Raw genomic sequence first — 13891 nt, forward strand, 5'->3', positions numbered from 1 at the left:
TTTATGTAGACCTACATCTGAAGAGTGCAGCCGTGACATCACTCTGTAACATATCATACATAACGTGTGTGCAAACAAGCAGTTCTTAAGTCATTTTTTTTTGAACACATGAATGCATCAATCATCTTAGTATGTGATTAGATTAAATTTTAATTTTTAATCTGACTTGACATCATAAACATTTTTAAATCCGGTATATCATTTCATTCTTTTTAGATAGGTTCTATGTTAGAAACTGGACAGAAACAGTTGCTTTCAGGTTTTAGGACTCAATAATGAATAAAAGTATCCCTGATACGGCCATAAGAAGTAGGCCTGAAGTGATCGTGGCCTTGTTTTAGAGAGTGTACAGGCTGTGGAGCTGCACCATGGCAGAGTATAAATAAGAAATAAGGATTATTTTAACTGTGACTCTATCAAAGCTACTTTAATAATGTCCAAGAATAAAAATATGAAGCTGGAAATCAGAATTATAGTCCATATATTCTGTGTATTTTGATTTCTCTAATTTGACACATCTGTGACATCAGCAAATTAAATATTTTATATATACAAGATACTAGGCAATTTCAAAAAGATGTGTTTCCTTTTCAAGTACTGTTTAGTTATGGCAACTATGAACAAACAATAATCTTGGCAAATAACTCTTAGGTATGTTACAGTCAATAAAATGAATCATTGGTGGTTTGAGGCGTATTTTTCTTTCTTATTTTGACTAAAAAATGAGCTTCTAAATTGAATTTCAGAGTTTGTTCTAAAACACAAAAGCTGTTGCATGGCTCTTATTAGGGCTGAACACAGATAACAGGAGGGCCGTGCCACTTTTAATCAGAGTTTGTTGGAAATAGAATGGACAGCTGCACATTGTGACAAAACATCAAAACGAGAGCCACAGATGTACGCAATTAGCAACATGGTAGACATTTGGGGAGCAAAGGTCCATAAACTCACAACTTATTATGGCTGATCTAACATGGCTGGAGGGAAGCCTAAACTCAACAGCATTAATGGGCTCTTAGTTTGGGTTGAAACATTCCACCATCCGGAGTTTAATGTCAAAGAAAGCTTAACTCCTAAAATCGTGCCAGTATAATGCCAGCCTGTTCTCATACTACATACCATCCAGTTCAGTGGACTTGTAGCCTATATATGTGCATGAAGGGGTGTATATGTGCGTGCTGAGTGAGAGGGCGGCACCAATAGCCGGGAGGGAGGGAACAAACGTCACGCTCAACATGTTTCCAATCATTAGGAAATGCACAGCTTCCTGTTTGTGTAAATATTTTCTTATTTTGTTTTCCCAAGCGAGCAGGGTAGAATAATGAAGGCTGACCTCTCTGGCCTCTTGTTTTTTTTAAAATGTAGCTCACCTGCAGTGCTGACACGGATGACACCACTGGCTGCAGGGAGCGGAGAGTCAGAAAGGGAAGGGACTTTACGGGGGCAGTGCACACCACCAGCTTTTGATACCAGTTAGTAACAGATGTGAGGCCTTTCAATAACGTTTTCATTATTTCACATTAAATTGCATGTACTTATACCACTTGAGCATCATCTGAATAAGTATGACTGTAAGGTTTTAGTTGCGTAAAAAATTTAAAACAAAAAAGGTTTTCTGCATTTGAAAGAAAAGATCTGACCAAGGGTTATTTGTGAGGTAAAAATCTCACAAAGTTATAGGATTATTCCAGATGTTGCTGTCTGCAGCATTAAATATTACATAATAAATCTTTTTATTTTTTTTAATGACACTGAAAAAACTTCCAGCATGCACTACATCACCTGTCTTTAATCATTTTGTTTTATCTCTGTTGCCAAAGAAACTGATGGTTTGATTTCTCAACAATCCTCCCCAAGAAATAACATTTCTTTGGAAAGGTTATGAGGCCAGATGATGCAGTTCTGATGTCCAGATTTTCTTTTCTTTTGCTTTTTTGTCAGTTATCACGAGCTCCTATGTTTAACGAATAACTCTATATTATAATGTAGACAGTATTTTGTTCTTTAACTTTGATTTTTACAAGATAAGTTAAGTCCTATTTTCTGGATTTTCTGGATTTTCTTTTTTTTATAAGACTTCCTTTCTCAGTGTCTTATTTGATGGGCGTCTTTTAGATGGTACAGCTAAAAGACGTCCATGGTGTGCCATAACTGACAGGAATATTAGAAGCTGGGTTTATTTAAAACAAACGCAACACAACAACTCCTTTCCTCTCAAAGTTTGAACCTGTCTCTTTTTTCATCCGTACGAGGCACCAATGTGTGAGGCAGCTCTCCGAGGAAAGGCTAAACAAACAGGCTGGCCCAGGCACAAAGAGGCCGCCACTCAGAGACATGTGGCAGCAAAACCCTCTCAATCCATGTCCCCACCCCCCGAAAGTTGCAACGCTGAACCCCTCACACTCCCACCAGAGCCACACAAACTCCTCCACATACCCTGCGCATGGAGCCAGGAGGAGAAAAGTTGGAGGAAGGGAGGGGTGGTGGTGGTGGGGAAATTCTGATTCCTATTCACCGAATGTCACCACCTTACAAAAGGGGACCGCATGACACTGCCACTAAATCAGAGTTAATGGACTCCTTTCTCAGTCCTGTGAACATGACAGGGGGCGTGTGTGTGAGAGTAAGGGGGTGTGGAAGAGGGACAGAGGCTGTGAGGGTGCCTGTTTGCCCCATTGAAGGGGCACATGGGCCAATGAGCCTTGTGTGATATAGTGAAGGTAGTGGAAGTGTGTTTTCCTGGGGCATTAGCAGCTTGTCCAATAGGAAGCTTCGTGTCTCATTCAACACTTCTTTGTTTTAAGCAGTTTATAAGTCAGACAACATGTCGACTCGGTGCTTTCAGTAAATCATTAAAAAGACAAATGTTAATCGTATGGTTTGTTTGACTTTTCGGTACTACTCTTTCGCCACAGCCGATTAGTGTGTAAGACACAAAACAACATAACATCAATCACGGGGCACTTTAACACTAAGCACCTACCTACACAAACCATGTTGGTGTAAAGGCAATCAATCAAACTAAAGTGAAGGTACGGGGCAGGACCGTCCACAGGGCTTGTGGGGCGATTGTCAATTTGCATGTGAACACTTATTTCACAATGAGGAGCCAGACTGGGGGACAGCAATTTTGGAGCCGTTTGTTATCTTCCCTATGGGGCAGTACCTAATACAAGTAGCCCCTCCTGCCCCATACCAGGCTCAAAGTGCACGCCTCAGAGGTCAGGACGAAGATGAGTGAAGATGGCATTGGTGTCACTTGGTAGGCATTCATAACTGCCGAACCCCCCGCCTTTCACTACACAGAGGAGAGGCAGAGAGACAGAAGCGGGGAGACGTGGAGCCCCAGGTACCGACCTCATTAGCGGATAAAAGCAACCTTTCTGTGTGACCCCTGACCCCGGGAGTTGCCATGGAGCCTTCCAGTCGATGCATAGATGAAGCATGCTGGTATTGCCCCCAGCAGGGTAGGGTGAATATTGACTGCTGTGAGAATTATGAAGGTCCCACCCCCCGCCTCTCTCATGCTCAAATCCACATTCGATCGCTTCACGATCGTCTGAACTCACTTTTTGGAGTGCATGAGCCGTTCTCTCTTGTTTCCTGCTTTGTTTAAATCGTCTTAATACCACTCAAAAAGTTAAGCTCATTACATGCTTGAGTTCACCTTTGATGTGTAGGAAGGAAAGTTATTATAGTTTACATAAGGACAAAATGAAAAGCTTGCATGTAACTTTTGCCCTCCTTGTTTCTACTCATCACATTGGACACGGAGAACTTTTAGATGAAATTTAAACTAAAGGTGATTGCTGTGATGACTCACAAAATCTTGAGCTGTTTCTCTGATTAAATTTGCCTCTCAACTTTATTTTAAAGAGCACTATAAAATTAAAAGGTATCATTTGTATTATTATTGCATTAAAGCTGCTTCATGCATAAAACTAAGAGAGACTTCATTGGTGTAGTCATACCTTGGATGATATAACCTGTAGGAGAAAGTGTAACGGTACAGGGTGTGTGCTCATGCGTGTGTTATGTGTAAGTATGTGCATGCGTGCATGTGTAGTTGTTGAATAATGATGGGGAGGGGGTTATATCTTGGTCATGCTGACTGAGTTTTATAAGCTGTGGCTAACCCCACTCCCCACAGCTGACTGAATATTAAATAAACAGAGCCAAGTGGCTGAATTCAGCTCAGGCTGGAGAAGCACTATTTCACCAGCGCTGGGCCTCCCCCATGGGGCCCCCACATCAGCCTGTCTTATTCTTGGCAGCTGCAGTGGAGAGAGGCAGCCTATGGGGTGGGTGGATGCGGAGTATTTGGCTTAGTGTACAAGGGGGAGGTGAATGGAAGAAAAAGTTGGAGGGAGTGAAGAAAGAGGGAGGCTGGTGGCTGGTGTTTGTTTCTGTGCAGCTGTGGGGATGAAAATCACAACAGCGGCAAGACGAGAACTGTGAGTTGCGCCGTCACTGGCAGCTCAAATTTAAAGTGTGAATGTAAGGTGGTGTTTCAGTGTCAGCAGGTCAAACATGATCAAACATGCCAGAAACACTGCAGGCCTATATTTAATCCGGTGCTCATGTGTGATGTGTCTGAGTTGATGGCATGTGTCAGAACATAAATAGACAACAATATCATCCAGAGGCCTTTCCTCCCATTCCCATTATTTTTCAAAATACATTTTAAAAGAAAAATCTGCTGTTCTTTAAGAGCCCAACACAGTAAAGCGCAGGCATAAATGATGATGACAGTGCACAGAAACTACAGGAAGCTAAAAAAGAGGTGGGCATGGCTGTGCGTCGGCCCTGTGCAAAGTCTGTATGCAGATCTTAAGAGAGCGTCGTCTCCATGTTATAGCAGGGTAAAAAATATGTGGAACAGCTGGACTGTGGGCTGGACTTGCTTGTGTTTGTGCTCTTCTTAATCCTTTAGTTTAGCCCATGCCACAGAGAAGACCGAAGTCATAACAGAGAAGAAAATAACTTCTTTTTAATGAAGTGAAGCAAACAAAGTGTTAAAAGAAACTGTCCACCACAGCTACTGTTAGTGCTTCTCATCCCACTTTGCTTATTTTTTGGCACTTGACCCTTTTCTTGGTGAAATCCCCAATCACTGTTATTATTAAGCACACCTGATTTTGTTGCCATGAGGTTTAAATGGCTGATAGCTAGTCTGTTCCCACTGAGGAGCCTTTAAAATCACATCCGAATAAAACCATTAATGATGCCTAAATCCCACTATGGTACTTCAGTTTCAGACTTGTGTTAAATGCTTGCTTTGTCTTGCAGGCAGCTTACAGTGACACCAAAACACATGTATTTTCCCACTGTGGGTGTATAGCATAGAAATAGTGTGCAGTTTTTTAAAATGTATTTGACACTTCTCATCTTTAATTGTAATAAATTGGCAGTTGGATTACTTTTCACCACTGCCATTACTCACACCCTGCTCTTTTAGCACACGTTACTGTACTTTGTCCTTTGGGAAACAAAAAACCGACCATCCCAGACTGTGACTTCACCCATTCTAGACACCGAATAAAATGCATTTGATATCAAGCTCCTATTTGATTTATAAAGAGCCTCCACATGAATGCTATCAAGTCACAGCAAGCATCTGGGCAGGTCATGGGAGTCATTTTCTGGATGGAGTGAATCCGCAGGGCTACAGCCTCCCACACCCTGCTCTATAAACACAGCTGTCAGTCTTGTGTCTCCTGTCATTGCCAGCTCCTGTGTTTTATTCTCTCCTCTTTCACATAATTTGAGCTGCACAGCTGAGCAGGCCGAGAGGTCCCAGTCAGCATCCTTCACTGTTGTTGCTGGATGTGGGAGAGTTTTGCTTACTTGCTGACTGAACCGATTAAGCAGCAAAGAAATATATTAGAGATGCACCCCTGTGTTTACAGAGCAGGATTCACCAGGAATGTACACTACAGCAAAACACTGGCCATCTTTAATGGCTCACGCTAAAAAGCAGCCTCGCACAGAGTGAGTTCAGCTAATTGAAGCCAGTGCCTGTGTTTTTTTGATGAATTGTTGTCCTCTTCATATCCCTCCCTAAGCGTCCACCCACACTGTGCTTTAGACCTCCCACAGAACACTACAAACATACATTCAGATGTATTTGTGGACGCACACACGCGCGTACGCACATACTCAGCAGGGCAGGTAAGAGCTGTAGTTACAGAAATGTTGTTTCATCTTGACCTCAGGAAAGCAAAGGCCTGGGTACAGCTGAGTGGTTTTCAAAGGGTGAATGAAAAATGAAAAAGGGAGCAGGAAGACTGAGAGTGAAGGGAGACAAAGGGAGAAAGTGTGTGTGTGTGTGTGTGTGTGTGTGTGCATAGTGGAGGAAGACGGAGAACGAAAGGAAACACTGAGAAGTAGAAAGATAATGCCTGCTAAAAACTCTCTGTGGACTCCCGTCTGCTTCTCTCTCCTGCAGAACGGTGCAGGTCGGCATTCCCCCTCGCTCTCCTTGTGTGGTCCACAGTTCCAAGTCATTCCCAAACAATCGGCATTAATCCAGAGTATGAGGAGCCGGGAGCACAGTGCTGCCAGACTGCCGGAGCGCACTCACCCTGGCCTGTACTGACACATGCTACACTACACCTCTTCGAACACCAAGACACACACACACTGATAGACTCATGCAGCCTTTGATCAGACATGCTACAGTAGTAAGTTGCATTAAAATGGTATAGTGGGCTTTCTTAGCATAAATACCATCCCAGAGCAACATCACAAACTGCAAAACATGCGAGATTTATTTAATAAAAAGTTACAAATTAGCACTTTGGCAGAGCTGTTTTTTTAAAGAATAATTTATTTTCGTTTTCTCTTACTGTGGTTTTGGTTATATGTGTGGTTGTATATATTGGTTATACAGATTTCCCCATCTTGGATCTAGGTGGTGAGTTCAACATGAGCTACTTTTATAGTAAAATTTAATTCCTTTTAGGGCTCAAACTGTAGGGAAGAAATTTCATAAACAGAGTAGTATGTTCACTTATTTCTTTTTTTTTTTGAAAATATTTTTATTGAAAAAAGAAAACAGTACTTGCAGTTACCGAAATACAATCAACCTTTCTTAATTTTCTAAGTAAATTAACATATATATATATATATATGAAAAAAAAAACAACAAAAAAAACAAAAAAACAAAACACAACGCCCCCCCCCCAGTCCCACACAGATCAACACAACCATCAAACATATTAGAGGAATATAACAGTAACAAAAGTAGATTTAAACAGGCAATACCTCTAGACTAGCAAAATAAGAGATAAAGGGTTGCCACTTGTGAAAAAATTTGGCTGTGCAACCCCTCAACGTATATTTAATTTTTTCAAGTTTTAAAAAAAACATGACATCTTTAAGCCACCGGGAAATAGTAGGATACTTAGCAGACTTCCAATGCAACAATATTAGACGTCTCGCTAATAGGGATGTGAAGGCTATAATATCCCTTTGTGTGGAATCAAGTGTAAGTGAGCGAGCAGGAATCCCAAACACAGCAATCAGAGGACAAGGATGAAGAGTTACCCCAAGAACAGTTGACATAATAGCAAAATACCTTGTCCAGAAACCTTGTAGCTCAGGGCACAGAAAAAACATGTGGCTAAGGTGACAAGGAGAACCATGGCATTTATCACATTTATTTTCCACTTCTGGATACAATTCAGAAAGTCTAGACTTAGAGAAATGCACCCTGTGTATGACCTTAAATTGAATAAGTCCAAGACGAGCACAGGAGGTGGAAGATCGTACTCTCGCTATAGCCTGTTCCCAAGACTCCTCATGTATTCGAAATCCCAGTTCTTCTTCCCATGTACGCTTAAGCTTAACATTAGAGTGGTTACTAAAAGACAGAATAGCATCATAGAGTTTCGAAATGGTTCCTCTGTGATGAGGAACAAATGATAACGTAGTTTCCCACTGCTGTTCTGGAGGTAAAGAGGGGAAATTTGGGAAACACTTAGCAACAAAATTTCGAATTTGAAAATAGCGAAACAAATGGGTAACAGGGAGATTGTAACGAGAAGACAAGTTGGGAAAACTATCGAAAACACCATCCACATATAAATGTTTGAACTGTTTTATACCCTTGTCACACCACACTGAAAATGTCGAGTCCAAAAGTGAAGGGGGAAACAAATGGTTTTCGCTTAGAGGACCCGAGGAAGACGGCATTACAAAATTAAAGTGACGTCTAAACTGAAACCAGATTTTGAGTGTGTTAAGAACCACCTGATTATCAGTGTACAGAGAGGGTCTCACGGGTAAAGAGGAATAGAGCAAAGCCGGTAAAGAAGAGCCCTTACATGATGATAGCTCCAATTTACACCACGAGGAACCAGAAGATTTTAGCCAGTAGCAAAGTTTATGGACGTGAGCGGCCCAGTAATAGACTAAAAAATTAGGTAATGCAAGTCCTCCACTAAATCTGCATCGCTGCAGCAAAGTTTTAGAGACCCTAGGTGGCTTCCCTCCCCAAATGAAAGAACCAATAATCTTGTCCATGTTCACTTATTTCTAACCTATATGGTTGCTTGGCTGTTCCTGTGCTCTGCTCAGAATTAATGCATTATTAGCTGCTTATTAAACTATTTAGTTCCGAGCTGAGCCGACAACGGTGCGCTCACTCAGGCACATGGCGTTCAGAAAGCCCCTTAAAGATGTATTTGTTCTTCTATACGAGCTACAATAATTGCTATAGTTTTGCAGTGTGTGTGTTTAAATGTCTTCCTTCTTAAGGGTCATCTTTTTTATGTTTCCACAGGTCTAGTTTGCATCAGGCCAAAAATTTAATATTGGCTGCACATGTCTAAATCCATGAAAGCTTCATGTTGACCAAAACTCTCAACCATCCTCCTCACTCACCTGCAGGCCCAGAGATGTGGGATCTGCCAACATTGTGTGCTGCAGCCTGGAATGTACACTGCTGGCAATGCTAAGAGCAAATTGCTGTAATCATCCATTACTCTAATTTAGTAATTTACCTGACTTTACACATCCATCATTTTCATAAAATACTAGGCACATGGATGATGAGGCCCAGCCCCCAGTACAGGGCCCAGAAAACATTTTAGTCTCACTAGGGGACCAAACTGGACACCCCCTTTAGCCTCTTACAGCCTAATCACCATATATGACCAGCCATTAGTCAGCCAGTTCAGACTGACCCTGACACCATGTCTGCCATCCAAACTCCACCCCATCTTGTTTTTTTAATCCCACATGCAGAAGGTGGATGTGCTGCTAGGAGGCTGGCTGGATGGAGCTGTGCTGAGGAACCAGGTCACTAACTCCCTTACGACCATTACTGTAATTAAAGTTGGCATTGTTAATTGTTTTTTGCTGGTCCTAATGAGTTTGGGGTGGCAAGGGGGGTGCGGATGTCGCAATGCAATTAGGGAAACTGAAGGAGGGGGGAGGAGGTGAGGGAGTTTTGTGAGAGATGGGGAGTGATTGGGGAAGCCGGGGTGGGGAGAAGGAAGCGGGCGTTGGAGTACGGGATTGAATTGTCAGTCCAGGTTATGATTAGGAGGCACAGATGCGGCCATGTGAGAAATGAATTTCATGGCTGTTGATTCTGCGATTTCTCCTGGAATGTGGGGGTTTGCTGCTGAGAGGGAGAGCCTCTCAGACAGAGGACTAACACTCTTCATGTTCTGACACAACAAGACAGAGGCATGGAAAATGAGAGAGGAAACGGATGTGCACAGCAACTAATGATGTTGAAGTTGTGCTTTGATCTCCCTTTTAAATATCATCTGTTAGAAGTGGTGTAAAATGAAATTTTTTTTATTATGATGCCAAAATGGGCGTCAGAAATCTTTACGTATATACTAATTGTCTTAAAGCACCTTTGAATTATCAGCATTCTCAGTTATTATGAAATCCAATTATTAGTAGTGTTGTGCATCCAAATGCACTTCTGTATACAGCTTTTATGCTTTGCTTTCATTTTAGTGCAGAGCGATGATTACCTGAAGAAGCTGACACAGTTTGATCCATCAGTCAAGGGAAAGGCAATCACGGGAGGAGAGGTTACACTACAAGCCTGACCAGTTAAGTGACAGTTAATCAGGATGCCACAGATAATTACTCCCTTGTGTTTTTGCAGGGATGTGTTGGATCAAAGGTGAGAAGCTGAAGAAAATGTGGCAAACTTCTTTCTGTTTTGACTTCTAATGTGAGCACACTGTTCCCATTTCTATTTGGAGGGTCAGTATGTGTGAAACGAAGGGATAGCAGGGTGGATGTATGGGAATAGGCTGCCAGGCATAATTTACTCTGGCCAGCACCAGTCTGGATACCAGCCTTTAGCCAGCTGCCAACCTGCCATTTCTCAATAAGCTTCCCAACCCGCGTAATTCCCCGACCTTGCTACCTCTCCCAGGCCAGGGTTTGACGTCTTTTACATTTCAGGATTTCTGGGGCTAGACAACTCACAGAGATGTTGGCCAGTGAAATTTATTATAATAAAAACATCATGGTTGAGATTTGTTTGCCCTAGAAGTGAGAAATGGTTGTTATTCAGCTTAGAAGAGCACAAAACATCATAAATAGTAAAATGGGAGATGGGGTTCATCATGGTTCAGTGAGAGCAATTAAGACATTTACAGTTATTCCTAATTATACTGGATTTCCCGCTACAGCTCACTAGTGTTGGAATAAATGACGCTTGTAATTATTTGTCTTGACCAGAGGAACCAGAGCGTAGAGGTGGGAATTAAGAGTGAAGGGTGAGAGTACTTTGTTACTGACATGATTTTCCTTGTCTCAGCCTATTTTTCACTGAGCAATGTGCTCCCTAACAGAAAGGGTTTTACAGCCCTGATAATTAGAAGCTATCATGATGAAATAAAAGCTGAACTATAAGCCTTAAGGTGGGCTTTCAGTTTCAGTTTATAGTATAAAGTTTGCTTTTTGAAATGTTAATATACTATCATATTTGGGGTTTCATCTGAATTTGCTGCAGCTGTTTATAAATGTGAGAAGAAGAGAAGAAGAATTTTGAAATGTTAAAATGTTGACTTCTGGTTATTGGTGGTAGAGTCAGCCTGGGGGTAGTGAGCCTGAGCAGTGGGTTCCTGAGGAATGAGGTAGTACACTTACTGTAACAGGGTGTCACAGCGAGAAAAAGTGTTGTGTCTGTCCGCTGGGGCCATCGCATCATGGAAAACTGAGCACAGAGCTCAGCCTGTGCAGAGCTGGACAGGCAGGTTTTCAGCAGCCTTGTCGGAAATGACTCAGGAAACTCCCAAAAGCATTTGCAGCGCCATCGGTCCTGTCTACAGTCCCACAGTGTGGGAGAATACACAGGTGCAGATTTCACGTGTGTACATGTGTGTTTGTTTGAGCGTGCAGCTGTGCATAGGGCTCTGTTTGTACGTGTCCTGCTGGGTTTGTTAATGAAGGAATGTAATTGGATTTTTTGGGTCGGTGCCGTGGCGTTCAGTAGAGGGCGGTGCCGGTCTGAACCCCCTGAAGAGTGAATAGATGAGGGAGACAAACCTGTAGGTTGGATTACCACTGTGCCCTTTTCTCCCTTGCTCTGTCTTCCCAAGGTAGGGGATTATGGTCTGTATGAGCAGAAAGGCTGGCGAGGGAGCATTTCATGAGTTTAGCTTGTTAAGAAAAAGGGCAGATCATGTGAGGCTACACAAATTGTGCTCTGAATGTGAATGCTAAAGGTATAATCTTGCATAGGTCAGCTAGTGCTATTCAAATTATATCCACAGAGTTCGTGAACTTGCACCAAGTTATTCTGCAAGTTCTGTGCACGCCAAATCACACTTTTATGATAACAAACTTATGAAACACTTGTGTGACTTGAGTCCATTACAGATGAAAATCAACCATAGCTGGCTGTTCATTTGCTGAACTCTTTACTGCCTTGTACTCTTCCTGTTCAGTGAACTGACTGAATTAAAAAAATGGAGGCTGAGCCTGTGAGACATGCCATGACAATGGTAAAAAAGAAGAGGGAGGATCTGCAGATTGTTTTTCTCCAACTAAAGCAGTAAAACAGAGGGAGACATGGAGCGAGGATGAATACAGGTTCGCCCTCACTCTCACTCATTCCCACCCTCCCTTGTTCCCTTTGCCTCGACTGGGCTATTGTTCATGGTCCCCAACCTCCTTGTCTTCCGGCTGGGACTGGAGTAGTTCCCGATGGCCGCAAACTGGATTAGGAGCACCCATGGCTCTGGTCATTCTCTGTGGATTTGGGAGGGTTACTGCAGCTTGGCTGGGCTATGGTACTTTAATTACCCTGCCACCAGGGGGCCTCAGAGCAGCCCAGCGGGTATCAAGCAGGGCCTACAGGAAAAGCTTCTGTCTTTACATGGGAATAATCCCCAAGAGCCTCTGATCAGGTCACTTTTTTCTAAACACTAACAGCCATTTTTAACCTTGACTTCTAGGCTTCTGAATGCACTACACTTTAAAAACACCTAAAAGCATTTGTGTTTGTTTAGTATTGTCCACCTTTAAAATTTCAAAACTACTTAAAATCACTCTAAATGTCATAAACTTAAGTTTGCTTTGCATCACTGAACCACAGCAAAGCAGATTTAATAATAATAATTAATCCATCCATCCATCCATCCAACTTTGTTTGATTGTTGATTGTTAGAGCCTATCATATCTGTAACAGAGTGAGACACTGTGCACAGGTCATTCAATTTGATCTAAAAAGCTATCTCACTAACACTGCAATCAATTTATGTGGGCCAGATAGCATTCAAGTGTTTTTGTATTTGAGAATCAATGAAAATATATCAATCGGTGTATAGATTGAAGACATGTGTAGACTTGTATGTATATACACAGCAGCGGTTTATTGTTTTCTAAGTAACAAGATGAGGGCACTGCTCCCTGTTTGAAAAAGGAGCCTTTCTTTGTGAACGTTGAGATTTTTTTTCATGTGTCTGTGGCGTCCATATCAGACCTGCTGCACCTGCCAATGGCCCACAGACTTCCTATGAACAATCAATAAAGCCAACAATGACGTCAGTACCATGAGACTACAGCTGTAAACTGATTTTACACATTTCACTCTATGTATTATTTTATGTGATACTGCTAAGAGACTCGAAATGCAACTTTGGGCCAAATGGCTGAGAATGGAATGAGAAAATATAGACTTTAAATGCCAACATCTGGACCTGGCTTAATGTCAGTGTTTGCTGTGCGTGTGTATGTGTATATTTGTGAGTCTCTGTGGCTGTGATATAGCAGATACAGTGAGTGTGTATTTACTTCTGAAAGAGCAAGGTCTGACGAGAAGGAGGCAGAGCACAGGCACAGACAAAGGTAGGCCTGTGTAGCCTGTCCACCGAGGACCTGTGGAAAATTCCCTGTCAGTGCTGTGCCAAGACGCCTGGCTCTGCGAGGCGGGACTCCAGAGGAATGTGAGAGGCAGACATGACCAGGAGAGCCAGCACTTAACCACAGCCAGGGAGGGTAGAACAGGGTTACCCTAAAGTGGTGGTTTAAATTAAGTAAACTAATTTCTCTTTATAATTTAAAAGAAAGTTACAGACTTTATTTTGTGACATTCATCCATCTCTGATAAGAAAAAATGTAAATGTTACTCAAACAGAGAGCTGCTGATTTACATCTAAATATACAAAACGTAAACTCCATGAACACATGTCATTTTGGCTTAGCAACCAAATGCAGTGCAGCTCAGCAGTAACATGTTTGGTGTTCTTGCATGTTTCTGGAAAAGTACTGCAAGTCTGCCCTCCTGGAATATACAGTACAGTATAATGTGGAACACAATGCACAGGTATGACCTGTGGGGATGAAAATATAATATATTTTGCGCTCTATAAAATAAAAAGGAATAGAAAGAACAAAACAAAAACTATAT

This window comes from Aulonocara stuartgranti (genome assembly GCF_965226115.1).
Source record: "Aulonocara stuartgranti genome assembly, chromosome: 14".
NCBI lineage: Eukaryota > Metazoa > Chordata > Actinopteri > Cichliformes > Cichlidae > Aulonocara > Aulonocara stuartgranti.